This window comes from Rhinoderma darwinii, chromosome 9 (genome assembly GCF_050947455.1).
Source record: "Rhinoderma darwinii isolate aRhiDar2 chromosome 9, aRhiDar2.hap1, whole genome shotgun sequence".
NCBI lineage: Eukaryota > Metazoa > Chordata > Amphibia > Anura > Rhinodermatidae > Rhinoderma > Rhinoderma darwinii.
This window is the reverse complement of record NC_134695.1, coordinates 93,217,151-93,231,838: the sequence shown is the minus strand read 5'-3', so window position 1 is coordinate 93,231,838 and position 14,688 is coordinate 93,217,151. Positions and strand designations below refer to the sequence as shown.

The window sequence follows — 14,688 nt, the reverse complement described above, 5'->3', positions numbered from 1 at the left end:
TAGGTACATTGCACAGTGACAATGAAAGGTGACCTTGGAAGACATGTCAATTGGTAGAGGAGATGTCTTCTAGATCTGTTGTCTTCCCTAAGAATGACATTGATTCTCTTTTTGTTGGAGGGCTAAATACACAGACTCCAACTTTAGATAGTTATTGCAATTAGATTACCAGGCACTACATGAAATTGAAAGGTAGAAGGACCTGAAAGTTAGGTCCTCTAAACATATATATAGAACATATATAAGAATTATGGTGAAATGAAATTAAACCAGTCTGCACAATGATGACAGTGCCATTGTCCTCAGACAAGTGTTATCCTTGTTCCCATGCACCTACACGTTCTCTGGCTTTCTTACAGGTTGACCCTTTTTTTTTAGAGTTCACATCACTTTGATAAATGCTACAAAAAAACACACACACACACACACACACACACACACACACACACACACACACACACACACACACACACACACGTAAATATATATGGAAATATATATATATATGGAAACATTATGACTCCCCCCACACACACACACAGGTTTTTTTGTGGTCTGCTTCTATAATATTTGTGTTCGGTATTAGGGCCTGATCGAAAATTCTCATTATTGCTTTTTTTAAGACCATAGTTATCTTAACCAAAATAAGTCCGGTAACCTAAATTAAGGCATTAACATTAACCTGACATGATATCCGTAAGTTTTCAAATATAGAATAAATGGTTTTTAAATCTTTTCAAAGTCATTACATAAGTATACTAGATAGACCATTATTTTCTCAACCGAGTTAACATGCCATAAACTTTTATAGGGTTTCTGCTGGCTCATGATTATCTGCCAAAAGTGCATTACAGTATCCAATAACCATTAACACAAGTAGAGTCTTGTGAGAAGTGAGGATTTTAGTCTTGTGGCACCTGTAAGAAAGATTCCTGATTTTCGCCTTTATTTTTTGTTTCTTTTACTTAGAATATCTCTTTTACTTTTTTAGTTATTTTGTTCCTTGGATTTTGACAAATGGGAGTCAAAGTCTTAAAGGGTCTGATGCTTCCTATAGTAATTATTGTTGCTTTTATTGCTCATAAATGTATTATTTGGTTTTGTTGTCAGTAATGACAAAATTATGATATTAAAAGTAATTGTTGGGCACAAAGTTATTTTAAGACTATTTAATTTCATTTTAATAGACAAGGATCTAATCATTATAAAAAGAGGTTGGAATATTTTTAGGGCAGCAGTGTTCAGCATAGATTCTAGGAATGGCATCATTCTTGCTTATTGTCAAGGGGCCAATCTTACAAGTAGGGATTGTCCGTAGCAGAGAACCTATTTAATGTTCCACAATTTCCTTGTGTAGTGTGGCAACGTCAAATGTGGTATACCATTACGGGGCTGCGGGATGATTGTTCCACCTAAAGAAATTATTTTTTAAAAATGGCGCAATTCTTTGCAAAATCTGGCCGACCTCTTTTGCGTCGTATTATAAATACATATTACGCCATATATTTTGCGATATGCCACATTGATAAATGTTCCACGCTGTCTCTCATAGACACCCAATTATAACATGTTGTGTTTTATTAAAAAGATAAATGAGATTTTTATAACTGAAGTAACAGATTTCTACAGGATCGTAAAGTCAATAAACCAGATACTGATACTAATTTTTCATATAGTGTTTTAAATAGGCCTACCTGTCATTTCTTTTATGGATATGAAAATAACAAAACATTAATTGCTGAATGTGTCTATTTTAACAAACTCGCTGTCCACAGTCATTTATTTATATTAGAACCATTCATGATGTTTTTTGAAGACAGGGAAGAAATGGGAGCGTTTAGGGAAAACCATGATAACGTAGAGAGAACATACAAACCCCATTCAGAGGTTACTCAGGCCAGGAACCAAATCTAGAGAGAAGTAGTGGTATTTACAGTTCTATCGTGAATTGCTTCTCATCCACTTCTATTTGAACCCTTTCCCGCTTTGGCCACTTTTGACCTTCCTGACAAAGCCTCATTTTTCAAATCTGACATGTTTCACTTTATGTGGTAATAACTTGGGAATGCTTTTACCTATCCAAGCGATTCTGAGACTGTTTTCTCGTGACACATTGGACTTTATGTTACTGTTAAAATTTGCTCGGTACATTTAGTATTTAATTGTGAAAAACACCAACATTTTGTGAAAAATTGCAAAAATTTGAATTTATCTCAATTTAAATGTATCTGCTTGTAAGTTAGGCAGTTATACCACACAAAATTGTTGCTGTTTAACATCCCCCATATGTCTACTTTAGATTGGCATCGTTTTTTGAACATCCTTTTATTTTTCTAGGACGTTATAAGGCTTAGAACTTTAGCAGCAATTTCTCACATTTTCAAGAAAATTTCAAAAGGCTATTTTTACAGGGGCCAGTTCAGTTGTGAAGTGGCTTTTCGGACCTTATATATTAGAAACCCCCAATAAGTCACCCCATTTTAAAAACTTCACCCCTCAAAGCATTCAAAACAGCATTGAGAAAGTTTCTTAACCATTTAGACGTTTCACAGGAATTAAAGCAAATTAGAGGTGAAATTTACAAATGTAATTTGTTTTTTGTTGCAGAAATTCATTTTTAATCCATTTTTTTTGTAACACAAAGTTTTACCAGAGAAACGCAACTCAAGATTTATTTCCCAGGTTCTGCAGTTTTAGGAAATATCCCACATGTGGCCCTAGTGTGCTTATGGACTCATGCACAGGCCTCAGAAGCAAAGGAGCACCTAGTGGATTTTGGGGCCCCCTTTTTATTAGAATATATTTTAGGCACCATGCCAGGTTTGAAGTGCTCTTGCGGGACCAAAACAGTGGAAATCCCCCAAATGTGACCCCATTTTGGAAACTACACCCCTCAGGGTATTTAACTAGGAGTGTAGTGATCATGTTAACCCCGCAGGTGTTTTGCAGAAATTAGTGTGCACTCGATGTTGCAGAGTGAAAATGGGATTTTTTCCATAGATATGCCAATATGTGGTGCCCAGCTTGTGCCACCATAACAAAACAGCTCTCTAATTATTATGCTGTGTTTCCCGGTTTTAGAATCACCCTACATAGGGCACTAATCTTTTGCCTGGACATTCGTCAGGGCTCAGGAGTGAAAGAGTACCATGCAAAATTGAGGAAAATTTTGCGACTTACGAAGGATTGGTTCACAATTGCAGGGCTCTGATGTAAAATAATAAAAGAAACCCCTGAGAAGTGACCCCATTTTGGAAACTACACCCCTCAAGGCATTTATTAAGGGGTGTAGTGAGCATTTTCACCCCACAGGTCTTTTCCATAAATGATTGCGCTGCGGATGGTGCAAAGTAGTAAAAATTTAAATTTTTCCCCAGTGGCAAATATGTCGTACCCAGCTTGTGCCACTGGAGACACACACCCTAAACATTGTTAAAAGGGTTCTCCCGGGTATGGTGATGCCATATATGTGGAAGTAAACAGCTGTTTGGGCACGCTGTAGGGCTCAGAAGGAAGGGAGCGCCATTTGGCTTTTGAAGTGTAGATTTTGCTTGGTAGTAGTTTTGTTTGGAGTTTTACTGGTATTTCAGTTTATAATGTGGGGCATATGTGAGCTGGGCATAGTACATCAGGGGCATAGTCAGGTGGTATGATAATGGGGTAAAAAATAAATAAAAAAATAATCCATAGATATTTGTTACGCTTTGAAGCAATCCTTTCTGCACAGGCCAGTGTCGCACTAATAAATGGTGTCCTTTCTCATTCCCCTTTTTGGTCCACACTCCGCATCTTTGCAGTTTGGGGAATTTTACTGGGAAGAGTTGTCCTGGTATAATACGGGGCACCCACACTTCCAGCAGACATGTTTGGGCCCTCCTCTTCCCTCAATAAATAATGTCTTGAAACAGAAGAAATGTTCCCCTCGGGCCTGCACAACTGCATATGTTTTATTTCCTGACTTATTGGAGCCTTAACTAATTTTATTTTTTCATAGACGTAGTGGTATGAGGGCTGTTTTGTTGTGGGATGAGCTGTCATTATTATTGGTGCCATTTTGGGGTACATGCGACTTTTTGATCACTTTTTATCCTATTTTTTGGGAGGCAAGGTGACCACAAAACAGCAATTCTGGCATAGTTTTTTTAGTTTTTTTTTATACAGTGTTCACCACGCGTTATAAATTACATGTTAACTTTATTCTGCGGGTCAGTATGATTCCGACAATACCTAATTTATAGCACTTTTTTATATTTTACAACTTTTTGCACAATAAAATGACTGTATTTTTTCTGTCGCCATGTTGTGAGAACCAAAACGTTTTAATTTTTTAGTCGACAGAGCTGTACGAGGGCTTGTTTTTTGCGAGATGAGCTATAGTTTTTATAGGTACCATTTTTGGATACATGCGACTTTTTGATCACTTTTAATTTCAATTTGTGCATGGCAAAGTGACCAAAAAACAGAAATTCTTGCATTGTTTTTTAAGTTTTTTTTACGCTGTTCACTGCGTAGAATAAATAATATAATATTTTTATAGTTTAGACCGTTACTGTCGTGGCGATACCAAATATGTATGTTTTTTGTTTTTTTTTCAGTAATAAAGGACTTGATAAGGGGAAAAGGGTGATTGTGTTTTATTTTGTTACTTGAAACTTTTATTATATATTTTTCAAACTTTTTTTCACTTTTTTTTTACACTTTACTTTAGTCCCACTGTGAGATGTTTTTTTTCTAATACATTGCACTACCTATGTAGTGCAATGTATTAGATCTGTCAGTCATTCACTGACAGCAAGCCGATTAGGCTTCGTCTCCGGGCGGGGCCTAATCGGCTTCCGTAATGGCAGAGCAGGAGGCCATCTTTAGGTCTCCTGTTGCCATAGTAGCAGTTGGCAGCCCTGCGATTGCAGTGCAGAGCTGACGATCTGCTAATAACCACAAAGATGCAGCGATCGCTTTCGATCGCTACATCTAAGGGGTTAATGCCTGGGATCAGAGCTAGCTCAGTTTCCTGCCGTTACAGGTGGATGTCAGCTGTAATATACAGCTGACATCCACCGCTGATGACGCCGGGTCATCTCCTGAGCCGGCGCAATCTTGCCTAAGGCTACGGAAGCCTTTTAGGCCCCGCCTCCGGGCAGGGGCTGGAAGTTTTCCATACAAAGCAGACTGGGAGGCCTCCGTTTGCCATTGCAGCCTACGACACCCCAGCGATTTCATTGCTAGGGTGCAGATGAGCTGCAAACACCTTAAATGCAGCGATCGCTTTTGACCGCTGCATTTAAGGGGTTAATGGCAGGGATCTAAGCTAACTTCGGTCCCTGCCTTTATAGCAAAGTGTCAGCTGTAAGATACCGCTGACATCCGGGGATGATGGCACCGACTCACCTTCTGAGCCATTGCCATCCATTTGTCGTAAGTATACAACATTTTGCTTTCCATGAAGTATACTTACGACAAATGTCGGGAAGGGGTTTAAAGGGATTGCGTAACCCCAGATAACTCCTTTAATATGGAAGCTGCTGTGTAGCTGATCTCTCCGGGAGAAGCTACAGCCTGCTGGACAATTCCACTGCAGTGGAAATTAAATATTGTATGGTGGCCAATCAAAGTTTTAAGTGGCGGCCGTGGGGGGCTCAAGTCTGCCAGGACCCAACTCTTTGACTTCCATCTGCCCTGATAGCACTGGCGTAGCTATAGGGGTCGCAGCGGTCGCAATTGCGACCGGGCCCCGAAGCCAGGGGGGCCCGCGGCCCCCCGCACCACATCAATAAAAAGTTACTATAGTAACTCGGGCCGCGGGCCCCTGTTACTATAGTAACATACTTTACTTACCTTCCTGGTTCCGGATCGCAGCGGAGGTCCTGACGTCAGGCGCTGTGCGCAGCGCATGACGTCACAGCGCTATGCGCCGTGCACAGCATTGAGACGACAGAACTCCCGCCGCGGCCGAATAGGAAGGTAAGGTTAGCCCTGACTGGCGGGGACCGACTCCCGGGACCCGCCAATCAGCTGTTTTGAAGGGGCCGCAGCACTCGTACGAGAGCTGCTCCCCTTCATTCCTGTCACTTCATTCCGGTCACACTGTGAATCCGTGTCGGCGATTCACAGTGTGAGCGAGTAGTGAAATGAAGGGGAAGCAGCTCTCGTACGAGTGCTGCGGCCCCTTCAAAACAGCTGATTGGCGGGTCCCGGGCGACACATCAGCTATTGATGGCCTATCCTGTGGATAGGCCATCAATGTTTAGGGACTGCACAACCCCTAAGCCTACGATGTAGCAGGCTTAGGGGGCCCATGAGACAGGATCACAGATTGTGTGATCCTGTCTGCTGGGCCCTGTATCTAAGCCAATCACATGGTAGGCTTAGATACATGGCCCATGTGTGAACCTGTCTGCTGGGCCCTGTATCTAAGCCAATCACATGGTAGGCTTAGATACATGGCCCATGTGTGATCCTGTCTGCTGGGCCCTGTATCTAAGCCAATCACATGGTAGGCTTAGATTCATGGCCCATGTGTGATCTTGTCTGATGGGCCCTGTATATAAGCCTACCACACTGTAGGTTTAGATACAGGGCCCCAGCACACAGTAATCTTATACTGTATAAGATTACTGTCTGCTGGACCCTGTATCTAAGCCTACGTTGTGGTAGGCTTAGATACAGGGTCCCACAGACAGTATCACACATGGGCCCTGTATCTAAGCCTAACACATGTGTTACTAATCATTTTTTGTGTGTTTTCTTACAGGTTCGGTCGTTGGACTACGGCGGATTCCAGGACTACTTCGATTACAGCTTTTTTTTTATTATCAATAAAATGGTTAATGAGGGCTGTGTGGGTTTTTTTTTTATTTCAATAAAATATATTTTCTATGTCTTTGTGGTTTTTTTTTTAAACTATATTACTACCGCCTTAGTAATGGCCGCCGGCTGATTGACGACGTCCATTGCTAAGGCGGGGCTTAGTGTTAGCCGGTGCAGCGGCTAACACTAACCCCCTTTATTACCCCGGTACCCCCCGCCACCAGGGGTGCTGGGAAGAGCCGGGTACGATCCAGTACCTGACCATCTGTAGTGATGGTCGGCCACTGGGGTGGCCGCAGGCTGGTATTATCAGGAGGGGAAAGGCCAAAAACAGTGGCCCTTCCTACCCTGGTGATGCTAGACTGCTGCTGCTTTATTGTATCTGGCTGGTTATGAAAAATGGGGGGGACCCCACGTCATTTAAAAAAAATAAAAAAAAATTGGAAAGAACGATGTGGGGTCCCCCCCAATTTTCATAACCAGCCAGATGCAACACAGCAGCAGCAGGCAGCATTACCAGGGTGGGATGGGCCACTGTTTTTGGCCTTCCCCAGCCTAATACTACCAGCCTGCGGCCACCCCGGTGCCTGCCCGTCACTACAGATGGTCGGGTACTGGTTCGTACCCGGCTCTTCCCAGTACCCCTGGTGGCGGTGGGTACCGGGGTAATAATGGGGGTTAGTGTAGCCTCTGCACCGGCTAACATTAAGCCTCGCCTTAGGGCGGCCATTACTAAGGCGGTGATAATAAAGTTTAAAAAGATACAAGCACATAGAAAAAATATTTTATTGAAATAAAAAAACAAAACCCTCATTAACCATTTTATTGAGAATAAAATAAACGCCGTCATTGAAGTTCTCGAATCCGAAGTCCAACAACCGAACCTGTAAAAAAACACAAACACACAAAAATAATCAGTAACACATAAAGAAGCAAAATTATTATTCTTACCTGTCCTGGGTCCAGCGCTGGAGCCGCAATGTCAGCGAGCTGGGCCCTGTATCTAATCCAATCATGTGTGATACTGTCTGCTGAGCTGTGTATCTAATCCAATCGTGTGATACTGTCTGCTGGGCCCTGTATCTAATCGTATCTTGTGTGATACTGTCTGCTGAGCTGTGTATCTAATCCTATCATGTGTGATACTGTCTGCTGAGCCACTGTATCTAATCCTATCATGTGTGATACTGCCTTCTGAGCCACTGTATCTAATCCTATCATGTGTGGTACTGTCTGCTGAGCCACTGTATCTAATCCTATCATGTGTGATACTGTCTGCTGAGCTGTGTATCGAATCCTATCATGTGTGATACTGTCTGCTCAGCCACTGTATCTAATCCTATCATGTGTGATACTGTCTGCTGGGCCACTGTATCTAATCCTATCATGTGTGATACTGTTTGCTGAGCCACTGTATCTAATCCTATCATGTGTGATACTGTCTGCTGAGCCACTGTATCTAATCCTATCATGTGTGATACTGTCTGCTGAGCCACTGTATCTAATCCTATCCATAGTGTATAGAGTCGTAGTGCTATAGATATGCTATGCTGTCTCATATACACACTTTTTTTTTGGGCGGACACATATGTATTGGGGCTATTTCCCTTACATTTTAAGCCCTGAGGGTATGTTCACACGGCAGCGTCCGTTACGGCTGAAATTACGGTCCTGTTTTCAGGAGAAAACAGCACCGTAATTTCAGCCGTAATGGCATGTGCAGGCGTCTTTCGCTGCGTCCATTACGGACGTAATTGGAGCTGTTTTTCTATGGAGTCCATGGAAAACGGCTCCATTTACGTCTGAGGAAGTGACAGGCACTTCTTTGACGCGGGCGTTTTTTTTTACGCGCCGCCTTTTGACAGCGGCGCGTAAAAAAAATGACCGTCGGCACAGAACATCGTAAGACCCACTCAAATGAATGGGCAGATGTTTGGCAACGCTTTTGAGCCGCATTTTCGGACGTAATTCAATGCTAAAACGCCCGAATTACGTCCGTAAATAGGGTGTGTGAACCCAGCCTTAGTGACGCCCCGGCTGCTAGTGCTGCATTGTTGGGTCACTTAGGAGACCCAGCGATGCAGCTGAAAGCTGCGGACCGTCGGGCCATGAGAAGTTTTCCGGGGGGGGGGGGCCCAGTAAGAATTCTTGCATCGGGGCCCATGAGCCTTTAGCTACGCCCCTGCCTGATAGGTTATATGGAAAGAGTTGTCTTCTTGAGACACTTTCTCTAATTTTACATGGTTGTTCATGTACTCTTTCAAGTGGACGGCGATTGAAGAACCTGTATCCAATATGGTCATGAGAATAATTCCAGCAGCAGGAGAGGAGTTTACTGATTTAAGGCCCTTTTACAAGGACCAATGATCAGGAGAGCGAGTGCTCGTACAAACGCTCGTTCCCGATTATTGGCCTGTGTAAACAGGGCAGTGATTAGCTGACGAACAATCAAAAGCTCATTCTTTGGCTGATCACATATTTAATGCTGCCATATAAATGGTCGCATGTGTAAATTGGAGATGTGCTGCCAACAGCATGCAAAAAGCATGGGGCCGAACGATCGTATTAACTATAGGCCTTTTACACTGGCCAATTATCGAGCAAAGGAGCGTTCATGTAAACGCTCGTTCCCGATCATTGCCTTGTGTAAACAGGGCAACGATCAGCCAATAAACGAGCCAACGCTCGTTCATCGTCAGATTGTATAGTTTATGCTGCAAGAAATATAATCGTTGTCGGCAGCACATCTCCGTGTAAACCGGTAGATGTGCTGCCAACATAATAGAAATGTATGAGGACGAGCGATCATAGTAATGATCGCTCGTCCCCATACTAGCTTCTTGTTAAAGGAGCAAACGAGCGCCAATCGGAGAGCTGTCTAGTTGATCAGCGCTCATTTGCACGGCCCATGTTGGGTCGTGTAAGAGGACCCGATCTTTCGTCCCCATACTTTCGATCATTTCTCTGTTTAATGAAGCAAACGAGCAGCGATCAACATCCTATATTGTGGATCAGCTCTCGTGTAAAGGGGCCCTTAGTGGGATTCAGTGTTCTACCCACTCGTTACTATGTTATGTAAGACAGGGTTATATATGACAGGGGCAGTGACGTGATAAGAGGAGGGGTTGGAGGAATAGGTCGAGAACAGACTGAGGGTTCTACAGTAATATTGGCAGGACCCCCATTAGTCCAGTTATTTGAGATTCCTATGGAAAATATGGCTAAAAGTAATATAGACAAATATCCTTCTACTGTATATAGTTGTAGTTATTACAATGACCTTATTTTATCATTCTTGCTCTACATTAGATATAGTTTGAATGCAGCAAAAAGTTTGGGCATATAAGCTCTTCTTTTGCATTCAGCATTAGCACTGGGACTCAATTATATGCAAAATATCATACAATAAATTCTGTGAAGTCCTAAGGGACAATAACTAGACGAGCCAGACTTAAGAGAGTGTATATTTAAAACTTTAATACTTTATGCAAATACTGAAGATTATTAGAAACATATTATGTGCCTAGTACATGGAGATATCTGACAGCTTACTAAGTATTAGCCACCAAATTCATAGGCAAGCATCTCTGGGATTACAGGTGTCCTGAATCCTGCCCCCTGTAGACCAGAAATAGGAAAACAACCAGTTGCATAACAATTTCTTTCACATACTTGCCATTACTATGGCTCCTCTTTGCAGAATAGTGTTATTTGTAGACTATTACTGGACAGGGGGCATATATTGTAAACTACTTGCAAAATGGTGTACTGTCAATGTAGAATGGCAAGCCAAAATTGAACACCTCCCTCTAATTTGACCAGGTCCTTAAAGGTGTATTCCCATCTCATTTATGGCATATCCACACTTACGCATCCACCTCTAAATTTACGCTCTGCTTGGATTGAGGACCCCAGATATGCAATAAATGTCTGAGAATGGAATACCCCTTTAATGGCATTTGTTGCTTACCGACCAGTTACTAACGGTAGGCTATGGAAATATTAACCTAACGCTTCCCCAGCTCCAAATATGATTGTTATATTTATCTGATTTTAAAGGGGTTGTCACATCAGGACAACCACTGGTCAAATGACAGCCACCTGGTGTTTCCATCTGAAGCAGTGGGGGGCACACATTCACAAATAAATGGGTGACAACATAATGCATGGTGCATAAAATCGTTCAGAGTGGGACCCGCTCTTTCCACCAGCTCTCTGTTCTGGCTAATAATGGGGGAGGGGGGTACTTGGAGGGGAACATGCTCTATGGCATCCATATGCTCCTAATAAGATATATGGAAAGGGTTTTATCCCGATGGGCCAACCCCTTTAATTATGGCTGTGGCCATTTAACACTTAGCGTAAATTGGTTTGTGTATTTATTTTGAATTAGTGGTCTGGGCCATTTGCTTGAGAGGGGGGATGCCTTTCTACATCCTCATATACTACACTTCCATATTTCTACAATGCAGTTAAGACTTGTATTCGGTAAAGCTAGAAAAGGGAGGGAGAGCCACAGAAAATGATTTCCGTACTCACATGTGGTTTTAATAATAATCAATCAAGCAAACAAAAGAGTTGCCGGGAAAGACGATCTTTAGAAAACATTATAGTTCATATTCTTCAAAACAGAAGATAACAGTGTAGATCTGCTTCATGTATTTTGCAGGCACTTACGTAAATGCCAGAGGCCGTCTGCTTTGCAGCAGTTGTCAGCGGATCATGTACAGGACTAAACATTTACAGCAACTCTTGTATGTGTTCGTAACTCTGAACCAGTCTAGGAATTCCAGGTTCTTTGTCCTAGCTTTATGTACCACATTTTTTCCCACGTGTTTTGTAGTAATGGTGATAAGTACTGCAGAAGTGCTGTTTATGGTAACCTTGGGCACCCTTTGGGTCTCAAGCTATGGTGGAACAGCAAGACTCTGGGCATGATGGAACTTGTTCTTCCACTCCAGCCTCTTATCTAAGAACTACTTAGCTGTGATTGGTGAATGTAGCTTACTTAGCTCTCCATTGGACAGATAATCTGGACTTTACAAACTGAGAATTCATACTGATAGTCTGTTTATCCGGGGGTGTATCTATAGACGGGGCAGAGGTGGCAGTCGCACCTGAAAGTCCCTCTGGTACATAAGTAGACACTAGTAGCATAAATGGCACTTTGCAAGTGATTTTGTAGTAGGGCCCAGGTGCTTCAAGATACGCCTCTGGGTGTAACTACTAGGGTATAAGGCAAAGCAGCTGATATGGGGTCTAGCAGATGAGGGGACCCAACTGTTAAGGGGTAACTAAACTTTTAAAAAACTTTTGACGTCATAGTAACATGTCAGAAGTTTTGATTGGTGGGGGTCTGAGCAATTAGACCCCCATCGATCGCTAAAACAAAGCAACAGAATTGATCAGGTGAGTGCTGTGCCGCTTAGTTTCTGATCAGCTTTCCTTAGTGAGGCTGAAGGCATGACTAAGGACGCTTGCAGCGTCTGAAACGCGTAGGCTTTTCATCAATACCACTATACCTTCCTCACACTTCCAGGATGTCACGCAGTGTATCCAAGTCCTGATTTTTAAATAGCCAATCTACTGGCCCATTAAACTTGGAAAATCCTTTCCATTTTATTCTATTTTTTCGTGCTGGATCCAACCTTGATCTTCCCAGTTTTGTCTACTCAGCGTGTGCCGACACGAGAATCCGCGCATGAACATTCAAAATCATATATGCAACAAAGGTGAGCTGGAGGTTCCTTTTTCTACTCTTGTTTATCTCAAACATCAGTTGCTATCAAATTCTAAAGCAGTGTGTGTTCCCAGGACAAATACATTCTGATGTGACATGGACCTGACTAATGTCACCTGAAGTATTCAGGTTCATTGCTAGAACCCTCATCAATTCCAAGAAAAAGGGTATTTTTCATCCATTGAAATTATTGTAATTGTACTTTCCTAATATACAAGCATAGGTATGGTTAAATGTGAAGCAAATTTGAGTAGAAAACTGTCCGTCAGTGGTCTACATAGAAGAGAGGGCACCCCATAGCAAACATACAATTATGCTGTCGGGGAATTTGTCACCCAGGACAGAAGGGCCTGGTGTTTGTTTCCCCTTTCATGCCCTTTCTATTATATTTTGGCCAATGCCCCACCTTGGTTGGTAACAATGCAGTTCCTCTGGAGATGGGATTCCTGCCCAGGTTCTTTCCTCCAACAGCAAAGGGGATGGGACCAAACTGTCCCGTGGCCCCTCTCTCTAAGGGCCCATAGCATCTGCATGGGGATGATGACAGGAATAGTGATGTATAGCAGGGCTTGTAAAACCAGACAGAAATTAATTTACAGTATAACCTTTAACATCCAGTGCCTATTTTATGGCTGTGAGACCAGCACCCCACACCTCCACACTTCTTCTGAACCTTAATAAGATTACCATAGGGTTCGATGGTTACCTAAGTTCAGTTTAGTATAAACTCAGGGGGTCTTGCAACCATAATACATATGCTAAAATGCTACAGCCCTGTAAAACTGACCTAAAGGAAAAAGAATAGGAAATCTTTGCCCTGTCCTGAGGCATGATGGGAGTGATGTTCACAATATAAAAGGTATTTAAAAACTCTTGTCTTGCTCTTTAATGCTAGTTATATGATACATAATAAGCTTTCATTGTAATTTCTCGTCTTGTACATAGCTCCCTATTATATTTGTGTCATTATTGTAATAAACAACAACAATAATAATTATATAACTTTTTCTAAATAAGACACCAAATAAGAGCCAATTATGCACTGAAGAAACTGACTTGTGCTTATGTAAAGTTTTATTTCACTTTAATTACTGTCTTGCTCAGCAATCTATTTACCCGCTATTAGGTTTTATGTGATGAATATGGACATTTTTTGCACATTGCACACAATAATCCTTCTTGACTTTTGTAACAAAGCAGCGCTGCTTGTACAGTCTTCGCTACGCACCGAGAATCAATATGGTTATTTGGAGTAAACTCACAAACTAATTGATTTTATTCTTAATACATTCAAAACAAATGTGCAGTTCTGGCTAAAGATGGATTCAAATTAAGATAGGGAGGAAATTAAAGAGATAACAGCAGCTCCGAACTTGCTCCAAAATAGATTAATGGCCTTAATAAAGTAATTGACATATTTTATTACTGCTCTTCACACAGGAAAATTTAGGGAAGAATAATATTAAGGGACTCACACACAAAGAAAAAAAGCCATCACAAAGTAAGTCATACCTCGCAACATCATACAAGTCTAATGCCTAACATCCTTAGGGCCAGCATAATGCTAGACTTTCAGATTTTTAGGACTACTGGGCATATGGCAGTTGAGTCTGCACTTTTGGGGAGCTTTAACTAGGTGTGGGTGACGAGTTTCCTTTGGCTATGTTCACATGCAGGAATTTTTTTGCAGGATTCTGCCACAAAATTCTGCCTCCCATTCATTTCAATGAGAGGCAGACGATTCTTTTTCCCACTAGCTGATTTTTTGCAGGTAGCGGACAAAAGAAGCCTCCCGTTCGATCTTCGTGCGGATTGTGGGACCTGCCAAACAAAATCTGCCATGTGAACATAGCCTTTGAAGGTGCATTCACACATACCAGTAGTGGGGCACATAAAGCCAAACCAACACAGTTTTACTAATGTTGTTTTTTTTTCATAAAGAAGTAGTCCTATGAACATTTCATAGAACTGCTTGTATTCAGTACCTGAAAGGGTAACTAAACTTATAGAAAACTTTTGACATGTCATAGTGACAAGTCAGAAGTTTTGATTAGTGGGGTTCTGAGCACTGGGACCCCCACCGGTCATTAGCGCTTGTGCGAGCACTGTGCTGCTTCGTTTCTGATCGGCTTTCCTTGGAG

The 14,688-nt window shown here is 42.0% G+C and overlaps 1 protein-coding gene across 7 annotated transcripts in view; it reads left to right on the top strand.

Moving 5' to 3' along the window:
* Positions 1-14,688, top strand: part of ZFHX3 (zinc finger homeobox 3) — a 718,852-nt gene that overhangs the window by 150,040 nt on the left and 554,124 nt on the right. The window lies entirely within an intron of this gene.